Below are 12433 nucleotides of genomic sequence, written 5' to 3'. Positions count from 1 at the left end.
CTGTTCATTAGGAAACAAAGCCAGTACATGTCTGTATAAAAAAGACCTACTTTTAAAATTGAGCTTCCAGAACGGAATATCTCTGAAAGTCATCAAACGTGAACAAAATTCCACGTGTGCAGAGATTCATGGGTGAAGAGTTCAGGCCTGACCTCTTTTGGGTTGTGTCCTTCACTCACTGGTACAGTACTTTTCCCATCAAATCTAAATGTGCTATTCTGCCAAGTTGTCTGCATCAAATAAACAACTGGAGCTGCTGCAGGAGCCCTGGAGCGCTCAGACTGGACAACATCTCGAGCAGAGCCGCTTCATAGTGCCTTTTCTAACAAGAGTTAAACTCGTGATGAGATTTGTTTGGACTGACTTCACAGAGACACTTAATGAGATCGTCTGGCCCTCATTTAATCACGGCTTTGAATGAACGTTACATGAATAGAGATAAGCGTTCAACACCAACGCAAGCAAAACCTCAGAGGAAGCAAATATAGAGCTGCACTTCCAGAATAAAGACTAGGTGCACAACAGAATAATAGTCTACAGATAACTGCTTACTGCAATACTTTTCTACTATATGTCAAATAGTATGATGAGGATTGCATGACCTTTGAATAATTTCAGTCTTTAAATGCAAGATATTTAAAGTGTATCTGAATTAAATTTGCAATAGTTCCACTTTAGCACAATCAAATATAGTTCAGTATATCTTTAGTTGAACGTCAGCACTATTTTAACACAATTAAAGTGCATTAAGTACAAAATTAGTCGTTCCAGTTTATCAAACTTTAAGTATACCTGTTTAGTATACCAAAAGTACAGTATTTTCTTATTAAGTACATGCATATGTAAATGTATGTGTATTATACCTAGCATGAAATAAATGTAATTCATATACACTTTAGTACATTTATTTTTAACTAGGGTAGTCCAGTCTGAGAAACTATAGCATTGTTATAAATCCTAACATCAGTTAAGCTAATGCTAACTAGCAAGGCGTAGCATATTCTTTTTCACTAACAATAAACTCTAGGGTTACCTCATTAACTTGTTTTCTCTCTCTCTCCATATAACCAATCATTTTAATGAACATCACCCCATTGTGGAGGATCTCATTAACTAAGTGACTGAACAAACATTTCATATCTAACTCATAATAAAATGCATTTTCTAAACAGGTGCACTGGACATCTTAGTTTTCCATTTATTAATTAATTCATCTCCGTACTACATGTGGGCATATTCATGATGTTTCTCGTGTGTGATGTCCTCTCAGTTCATTATGATTTAGATGAACATGGCATTAATTTAAACACTTCTATAGTTTAAAACTTTGTTTCCATATTAACTATTTTATCTTGAAGTTTTGAATCCAAGTTAATACATGAATAGTTTAACCGCATCACTTGACAAAAAAAAACTGTTCACCCAAAAATGAACATTTGCTGATAATGCACTCGCCCTCGGGGCATCCAAGATGTGGAGGAGTTTGTTTCTTCATCAGAACAGATTTGGAGAAATTCAGCATTACATCTCAGCAGTAAACAGGTGCCGTGAGAATGAGTCCAAACAGCTGATAAAAACATCACAATAATCCACAAGTAATCCATACTGCTACCGTTCATCAGCTAACGTCTTGTGAAGTGAAAAACTGAATGTTTCTAAGAAACAAATAACATGTTTTTAACTTCAAACAATTGCTTTTGAATAAAATAGTGTCCTCTCTCTATAATATTGCTTTCTCAAAAAAAACTAAAAACAAAATTGTCTCATCTGAATCAGGAGAGAAATATGTACAGCTCAAGCATTGCTTACAAACGAAAACAGTCCAAAACAGCTCTAAACAAACATATCAGTGGATTTTGAGGTGAGAGGACAACAGGAGATGGAATTGATGGACTGGTGTGGATCACTTGTGGATAATTGTGATGTTTTTATCAGCCGTTCTCATGCTGACGGCACCCATTCACTGCAGAGGATCCATTGCATTGCAAATTATGTACAGTAATACTACATTTCTCCAAATCTGCTCTGATGAAGTAACAAACCCCTCTACAATTTTGGATGGCCTGATGGTGAGTACATTATCAGCAAATGTTCATTTCTGAGTTAACTATTCATTTGTATTACTGTGCTCATAAGACCACAAAAAAAAAAAAAAAAACCTTCTGTTTTGCATTTTTGAAGGGCAATGCCGCAAAATGCCTTGATCTGGATTTGATGCAGACAGTGACACATGTGTGTGTGTGTGTGTGTGTGTGTGTGTGAATGATAAATGCAGTCAGTCCCCTGCAGATTTTGACATTAGTGTGTAACAGAGCAGATGGTGTGTGTGTGTGTGTGTGTGTGTGTGTGTGTGTCCTGACAGCTTAGAGCTGCACGTAAAAAACCCAAAATGACCTGCCAAAGGGATCCCAGTGTGAGTTGGTTTTAAACATATGTCCCGATGGCTTTTAAAGAGAGGCATGGATCATCATTTTTTTGTTTCTGTATGCAGAATATTTTTTAATAGATAAAACCAGTTTGTTGATTATCACATATATTAGTGATATGTTACTATAACACTGAAATTATGAGTCTTAAGAAATATGAGGTTAAATGCCACAGATGTAGTCCATAAAAAACCAGAATATTCCTTTAAATACTGTTCAAAAGTTTGGTGTGATTGTCTCTTATGAATGCCCAAGGTTGCATAACTATTTTCCACTGTAATATATTTAAAAATTTAATATATTTTTTGCTGTGATGCAGGCAGATTTTTTTTTCATCATTACTCCAGTCTTCAGTGTCACACAATCCTTCAGAAATCATTTTAAGATTCTTGTGAAGCCCACGATATATTCATTTCAGAAATCTTTGATACTTTGATTTGATTCTTTTGAAAAAGTTCAAGAGAACAGCATTTATTCCAAAAAGAAATCTTTTGTAACATTATAAAGGTCTTAACTGTGACTTTTGATCTATTTGATGCATCCTCGCTGAATAAAAGCATTCATTTCTTTCAGTTGTTTCTGAATGATAGTCTACAGGATATATCCCAAATCATCCAATAATGAATCCTCCTTTATATTTTTTGTGACTAAAATAATGTTTTCTTCAGAACGCTGATGTGGACAGTATAAAAACAGCCACTCTTCACCTCGTCTGACAAGCTGCTCAGGACAGAGAGAATGAGCAGCCCGCTTTTGTCAACATCATGCTTCAGTCCAACATCTGTTGCCTAGCAACAGTCTCATTGCACATGCCTTACTGAAGAGACGACTGATGAAACACGAGCCTCAAAGACCGGACATCCACGCCGCTTCGCCTTTCATACTGTGTGTTTGCATTTCACGTATCTACACAATATTATAGCTGGTAATGACCAGTGTTTGAAGAACATAAGGCTTACTATATGAAGTCATAATTAGGGTTATTAACAGCCAAGAGGGTTTATAGCTGGAGAAGGAATGTATATTAGCCACTATTGACAGCATGTTGTAATTGCTGATCCATTAATCGCAGATGGGACGTGCTCCGTGATACATCTTTCTAGGAAATCAAAGGCTATTTATATGCTCCACATTTGCTCAATGAATCCTTCAGCATGCTGTTGAAAAGTGGCTATTAAAATAAAATGCATTAACCAAATGACAGAATAACAAACTGTGGGATAAACTGCACTTAAATTCATTTTGGTAACATAAAAGGGTAATATATTATTGATTTGTGACGGACCGTTACATCCCCCAGACCAATTCATCTGATTATATGAGTATATGAAGTAAAATAAATCTAATCATGGGCAAGACTTTCAAAGAACATTCATTTGAAATTCAAGGATTAGTTCACCAAAATGCTCTCATTATTTACTTACTTTTTGGCAAACTATCTCTTATAGTCTAGTAAGAAATAAATGATGACATAAAGCCACACAGGTCAATGAACGCTGAGATGAGCCTCTAGAAACATATTTTAAAGGAACGAATCCAGTTTCTGTGTGGAGATTCTGAATGAGATGGGAAAGCAGCTGGAATGTGTGTGCATGAAGCAGACATGAGATGACGGTGGGTGTTGTTCTGCGTCACTACGAGCCCAGAGCTTATCTTGTCCTACTTTCCAGCTAAATATGAAGAGAGTGGAAAAAATAGCATTCATGTTCAAGCGTCACCCTCTCGCTCCGACGTTCCTTTGCTTCACAAAGACATCTGAGGCACGCGCTGCTGTTACAATGCTTTCTTCATCTGAGTTCTTTGGTTTTAGAGTTGGCCTTGATAACTGTAATCATTTGCTTGCCCTTATGATGATGGCGTTTGTTTGTGAGTGTGTATAATTCAAGTGCGGCTTCATCCGCTGTGAATCAGAGTCGTGATTTAGCCTCATATGCGTATTGATACGGTTTTAGAGCATGTGCAGAAGAGCGGAGGTGGCACTCACGTGTCTCGTAACACCCAGCATAGGTTCCTCTCCGTTACTGACATTTCTGTGTGATGTCTGAGACCCAAAAGCACATATGTGTGAGATACTGCCCTGTAACATGCGTGGAAGTCACTGTAGACTGGTGATGATGGGAAATAAGACAGAATGGCAGACACTGATTCAAATCTGGTAATGTACATATGTTTAGGGGAAGTCATGGCCTAATGGTTAGAGCGTCGGACTCCCAATCGAAAGGTTGTGAGTTCAAGTCCTGGGCCGGCAGGAATTGTGGGTGGGGGAGTGCATGTACAGCTCTCTCTCCACCTTCAATACCACGACTTAGGTGCCCTTGAGCAAGGCATCGAACCCCCAACTGCTCCCCGGGCGCCGCAGCATAAATGGCTGCCCACTGCTCCGGGTGTGTGCTCACAGTGTGTGTGTGTGTGTCTGTGTGTGTGTACACTGCTCTGTTTGTGTGCACTTCAGATGGGTTAAATGCAGAGCATGAATTCTGAGTATGGGTCACCATACTTGGCTGAATGTCACTTCACTTTTTTTTTTTTTTTTTTTTTTCTCACATGTTTGTTTTGCAAATTGCCCTCCAATTTCCTTCCAAAAAGGTTCAAGTTTGTCCAGAGTAATCAAGACACTGGAGGAAATACCAAAACACTGGTTTCCATGAAAGAAAAACAATAGTCGCTCATCATTGAAATGCAGCTTGATCATAACACACAAATCTGGTTTATACTCGTGGTTGAGGACACACAAGAGTGACATGGAAATGTGTTCATTCTTCTCTTCAACACAACATATTCAAGGAAAGTAAATTTTGATGCACTGCTGAAACCATTAAATGATTATGCCAAAATTTTCAATGGTAAACATATTTACTTCAAGACTTACTCCCTTTGTCAAGGATGTTTCTGTTACTTATGCTACAATGTCATAGATATATTTTAAAATAATTACAAATATTGTAATATCATCACAGTCAGGGCTCGACGGTGCGGGCATTTCACTCGCATTTGAGACTAAAACGCTCTCGGTTACTCACGTAACCTCGGTTCCCTGAGATGAGGGGACGAGACATTGCTATGGGAATGACCCTTTTCTACAAATACTACTGAAGCCTTATTGAATCATGCCAGTGAAACTGGCCAATGATGCTCAAGCATGCAAAATATGATGGGCTCCCACTCTGTATTAAAGGGGTCATATGATGCTTTGGAGTGCAAGCTCTTGATGCATGAAGAAGATCTGTAAAGTTGCAAAGATAAAGTCTCAAAATCCAAAGACATATTCTTTATCAAAGATAAGACTCTGCCTCGCCCTCCTAAAACGCCTTGTTTAAACACACCCCCACATCTCTACATCACTATTTGGAAATATTTGCGTAATGTCACCCAAATGTTCACGCAAAGAAAGAAGACAAAGTATCCACAGTTAGTGTTGAAGTAGTCATGTCAGAGAGATGCTGTGTGTATCTAGGCATAAGCAAAAGCACTTTATTTGGCCTTCTGAAAGTAGATATATTTAGTAATCTTTAAGATTGCTTACAACAGAACAGCAACGCATTTTATGGACGACCGTTTCGTTAACCTGGGGGAGGAGGAAATTCTTTGCTACGACAATCTGACAATCTTAAGTATTTGATATATTGACTGTTCAAATGAGGAGTTTTGCGCGTCGTGTGTGTGAGTGTGTGTGCGCACACGCACGTGTGTGAGAGAGAGAGTGAGAGAGGGACAGGGTCACACAGTAAAGTCAGCTGTCTTAAAGGGATAGTTCACCCAAAAATCTAAATGATGTCAATAATGACTCACCCTTATGTTGTTCCAAACCTGTGAGACCTCCGTTCATCTTGGGAACACAGTTTAAGATATTTTAGATTTAGTCCAAGAGCTCTCAGTCCCTCCATTGAAGCTGTGTGTACGGTATACTGTCCATGTCCAGAAAGGTAAGAAAAACATCATCAAAGTAGTCCATGTGACATCAGAGGGTCGGTTTGAATTTTCTGAAGCATCGAAAATACATTTTGGTCCAAAAATAGCAAAAATTATGACTTTATTCAGCATATCTTTAATAAAATTATTTAACCTGTTAGGAGGACAACACTTTCTTTGCTTATCATATTTTACATTGTGATAAAACCATATACCGTGATAAAATCTTCAAAGACTATTGTGAAAATTTTATACTGTCACATACCTAATGTACACAGAATTTGACTATAAATAAATACATAATTAGCCTATTAAATAGAGTCTGAAGCTAAATTATTAAAAAAATGATTGTGTTTGTAAATGTCTCTGTATGTCCCCTTAAGCTAAAACACATAATTTGAAAAAATTGCATTGTAGCCCTAAATTGTTTTAATGGGCTCCTAATGTAAAAGTGTACCTTTGTATTATATTCCTTAGAAGACATTTTATATTTGGATTAATTTCAATTTGGATTAATCAAATCCCTATAGTATATCCATAGAAAAGTACACAGTTATTGTTGTTAAGTTGTTAAAAGAACAAATAAAAATAAGAAATATTATTTCAGATTTTAAGCCTTTCTGTGCCTCCCTTGGAAGTGTGCTGAGACCCTCTAGTCAGTCTCTGCCCCCTGATTGTGAACTTCTGCTATAGATGTACATTAAAGACAGAATCAAACCACTTCTACAAACCTGATTATCAAAGCAACACCTTAGCATCAGAGCAGTACGCCTCGCATTTTCTTCAGAACGCATTCAAATCTAGATTACATATTCAATATCATGTTTACTATGTGAAATACTATTTAAATAAATATAATTAAAATAATAAATTGAATAAACATACAACAGCATTTGCTAAATCTCTTAGGTTTTTACCATATATCCTGCTCCAAACACTGTCAGCTGCTGGGATGGTGGTCTTTATCGATTAAATAACAAAGCGCCTCAATTCCCTATTAAATATTTATGCAATATAATCCCATGAGACCTCCCTGAAGCACATGACATGGGGCTTCATCATCATTCATGAGAGCCACAATATGGATATTCTACGAGTATATTAAATGTTACATTTATAGCATCACAAAAGATGATCAAGTTCTGAAGTCCAAGTCATGTTCAAATGCAATACACTTACTGTGATGAGGCCACGAGAGTCAAATGCAGAAAATATCTTTCAGAAAGAACAGACCACAGATGGGAGATCAACTATATGCCAATATAAAAAAAGAAAACTTTAAAACAAAAAATAAAGATAGATAGAGATGGATGGATGGATGGATATGGATATGGATGGATGGATGGATGAATATGGATATGGATATGGATGGATGGATGGATGGATGGATGGATGGATGGATGGATGGATGCATGGATGCATGGATGGATGGATGGATGGATGGATGGATGGATGGATGGATGCATGGATGGATGGATGGATATGGATGGATGGATGGATGGATGGATATGGTTAGATGGATGGATGGATGGATGGAAGGATAGATAGATATGGATATGGATATGGATATGGATGGATGGATGGATGGATATGGATATGGATGGATGGATGGTACATGAATGGATGGATGGATGCATGGATGTATGCATGGATGGATGGATGGATGGATGCATGGATGGATGGATGGATATTGATATGTATATGAATATGGATATGGATATGGATGGATTGATATGGATGGAAGGATGGATGGATGGATGGATGGATGGATATGGATGAACGGACGGATGGATATATGGAAGAACGTACAGACAGACAGATAGAGATTCAAAATACATTCAAATAGAAACTTAATTTGCCTTAGTGAATTTAATACTTTCAAAAACTCATCATGTGTCGGTGAGGATGTAGTTTAATCATAGAATAGCCAGACAGAAAAGAGCACAGCTGCCAGAACACATCTCCAGCTAAAAGCACCATTACCGTCTGACAGCATCTCTGCAGGGCTGCTGGGGCATTTTAGGGCTAATTTCCTGCAGTTTGCTCCTCTGCTCAGCACTCACAACACCAGATAAAGAAGAAGACATGCTCGGGCTCCCAGAGGAGTCTGTCTGTGGGTATTAATGATTTACCAGCAGGAACGTGATGAAACACACACAGAGCTGTGTGCCATCAATATACACGTTATTGTGACATATAAGGCAAATGTTAAATGAAAACAGGACTAAAGCAGGACTAATACATTAATAAAATCTTTGTTTAGCCTTTTAAGAAATCCCAGGCATCTGAATATGACGAACATGTTCTTACACAATTTGGATTCATATAGCAAAAAAAATAAAAAAATAATAATAATAATTATTATTATTATTATTATATATAGCCGATATTTAATTGCTTGTAATTTAACTATTAGATTTGTATTTATTTATTTATTTATTTATTTATTACGTCACATCTCTGTTTATCAATTCATACTGGCTTCCAATAGCTGCTCGCATAAAATTCAAGGCATTGATGTTTGCCTAAAATCACTTTGGATAAAAGCATCTGCTAAATGAATAAATGTAAATGTAATTTATTTTATTTTTTTTAAAATGGGTTAAAGATGAAAAGGGGTTTCCAAGCATCCCAAACAATTAAATATTAATACAGCTTTTCAATGTTCAATTTCTATGTGTATTAAATCACTTTTGTAACTGAATTTGAGGCAGACACCAAAATGGGAAGTGTCGTCTTTGAGCCTAATAGATTGAATTTTTAGTATGAATTACACATTAACATATCATCATACACTACTGTTCAGAGTTGGGATGGGTTAATTATCTTTAATAGTCTTTTATACATTTTTAATGTCACTTCAATGATTCTTTGCTGTGTTACGTTTAAAATAATACTAAAACAAAAACATTTTAACGGTGGTGTACATGTAACGGAAATATTAAATTATAATAAAAACAAATTTCTTTAGGTGCCTGAAATGTATGTATATATTTCATTATATGTCAGAAATTAATGGAATAACGCTTAATTGAATGCTCAGCGTTGGCACCAAATAATAGCAATGATTAAGTTTATAATAACTGCATTTAATATTAGCTACATTTACTATCTTTGAAATGCGATTCAGTAAATTCCTCTTTTCAGCAATTCCACTTCAATTTCCAGTGGGATATAAATTTCAACTATTTATAATCAACCAATGAAATGATCACATTATCAAGCATACTTACCAGCACAAAATGATTGGTTACACTTTATTTTACAGTACGTGAAAATGCACTTACAGTGAACTTACCCAAGAAAGTACTGGTGTAATTCCATGGGTAGGTTCAGGGTTAGTCCCTAGTTATTACTTAGTTATTGTAATAACTACAATAATTACATGGTATGGACACGAAGAACAGGACTGTAAAATAAAGTGCTACCTGATGTTTTAAGGTGGTCACTAACAGCAAAGCAACATATAAGCACATCGCAGATTAACCTCACTGCAGAGGATGTGTCAAGGTGACTTTGTAAAAGCAATTTACACAGCATTTAATACAAAGAAGGTCCCCCTGGAGCATCATGGGATTATGTCTCTTGCACAACAGCAACTGGGGATCCCTTCAGGGGATTGAATTTTTAGAGAACTGGCCCCGATCTTTCACAGCTACACAACCTCCGAAGACTGCAGCAGATGTGAATCAGCCCTGTTCTGACCTCTTTTTAAAAGAAAACCTTTCTGTCTTATTGCTCCCTTATAACCTGCTAATGTCACATTTTCTATTTTAGAGTGTTATAATATGTAGTCTGTAATTTCCTTAATAATTCCATTGGAATGAACATTTAGAAATCTTTCTAAAATGCTGACTTGGTCCTCAAGAATTTTGTTTATTATTATTATCAATGCTAAAAACATAAATTCGTAAGAAATTATATATATATATATAGTTTTTTTTTTAAGAATGCAAATGTTTTTATTTTCACTTTTTATCAATTTAATGCATCCTTCCTGAAAAAAGAAATAATTACTGACCTCAAACTTATGAACTAGGCCTATTGTTAAAAAAACGGGGGTGCAAAAGCATTCAGTTTATTAAATGCCTTAAAAGACTAGGTCCAGGTCTTGCTCTGGCAGCGGCTTGTCTCCTCTCCGCTGGATATCTACATGTGCAGAGTTACACAAGGTGTGCACAATAGTGTCTGTTCTACTGAAGATGAACACTGACACCTCATGCACCGACTTTAGTCTCTGCACACAAAAAACAAGCCCCATGATCCTGGAATCCAGCATGATACCAACATTCCAAAAGCTACCTTGAGGGATTGAACGGAAGCGGACAATCTGACCGTGTGTACAAAGGAGTTCACATGCTTGATGTCACAAATTTTCTAAATTGTATACTTTGTCAGAGGTTTTAAATCTCTTCTGTGACCCTTTCATCATTACTGCAATATTGTAATTAAAGACATGCAGGCACACACAGATTATGAGTGTGCTTCTGTAAATGAAGATTAAAAACGAAGTTAACTGCATAATTATAACACTGATAATGTGTGGGAATTAAAAAGAAAAATCTCAGAGACTGTTAGTGGAGTTTTGTTCGAGGGGAACATGGTTTCCCTTTACATTTTACTGACAATAGTTTTATATTCAACAAAACCTCTACTCAGCATCTTTAACATAAATGTCTAAATGAATTTCATCTGCATGACAGCTCTGGTCGCATCATGACATTATACATATATATTTCTGGCTTAGAGAGATATAAAAATATAACCTTTGAATCAAATACAATTTGGATTTGTGCAATCATTATTAACCCTACAAAGCCTAATGTATCATATTATATACATTAATTTCCAAGGCCTCTAAATGATCAACTTTGCTAAAAAAAACTGTTATACAGTACATAACCTTCTTTATGCAATGTATTATATGCATACTGATTATATAAAGTAGCATGAAAACTTATCTGGACTGAAGCAACTTCGGTCGATTTAAACATCAACCGAACGATTAAATTATTAAAACAAACCTTTGATTATAAAACAAAGCATGTACTGTATGTCATCTAACAAAGACATATTATTGGGAGATATAATGATCTTTTATTTAAGTAGTCTGTTAAAAATATATACATCTCACTGATTTTGTCACGATCATTAGATGGAGTGCCCATGAACTTCAGTAGAGGGCACTCCACTCAGGACCATTCCACCCATCAACCACCAGATGCCACTTGGACACTAGCACCTCTCATACTGTTGCACCACACCCGAACTACATTCCCCATGAGTCACTGCATCACAATCACCTTGCCACACCTGCACCTCATTCATCAGCCAATTTCCTTGCCACACCTGCACCTCATTTACACTCACATAAAAGCAGCACTATCACTCTCACTCTCTGCGAAGCCTTGTTTAGCCAGTCTGATATTTCTGAGTGGTTTTTCCTTGTGTTTGTTCCTTCAGTACCTGACCTTTGGATTGTTTATACCTACTCTGATTCTTTGCTGCCTGCCTCAACATTTGCTTGTTTCTGTTATCGATTCTGGTTATCCCTAACATACCAACCTGACACCATTACTGATCATTGCTTGTCTGACCGTTCTAATAATTAAAGTTCTGCATATGGATCCGAATGTCTCTGTCTCATCATTACAGATTTACATTACAAGCAAATCAGAATTGCATGTTATTTTGGGCCATAAAAATATATTTTGCTTTTTTATTTACTCTCTGTATATAGGAAAATATTCTCCTATTTCACAGGATAATATGTGTCATAAAAGCCTGATCTATAAATATATGATACAAAACACAAATTGCTGTTTTTTACTTTGTTATTAATAGTTTTATTATTAATTTACATATACATAAACCGTTTCATTTCTTTTTAAATAACTTGTATTTCATGTATCAGGCTTTACTTGGGTTAACTAAAATATTTGGCAAAAGTAGAGACCATCCAAGCCACGCAACAACTATCTGTCTTGCCAACAGAAAAGCATCACACAAAAGGATTTTACCGCAGTATATTTATATTTATATTCCATTTCCAAAAGAGATGCAATTTAATGAGCAGCCGTTGTGTTGAAGAGGATGAC

This window comes from Carassius auratus, unplaced genomic scaffold, assembly GCF_003368295.1.
Source record: "Carassius auratus strain Wakin unplaced genomic scaffold, ASM336829v1 scaf_tig00001591, whole genome shotgun sequence".
Taxonomy (NCBI): domain Eukaryota; kingdom Metazoa; phylum Chordata; class Actinopteri; order Cypriniformes; family Cyprinidae; genus Carassius; species Carassius auratus.
The sequence above is the reverse complement of the archived record's forward strand: the minus strand, read 5'-3'. Positions refer to the sequence as shown.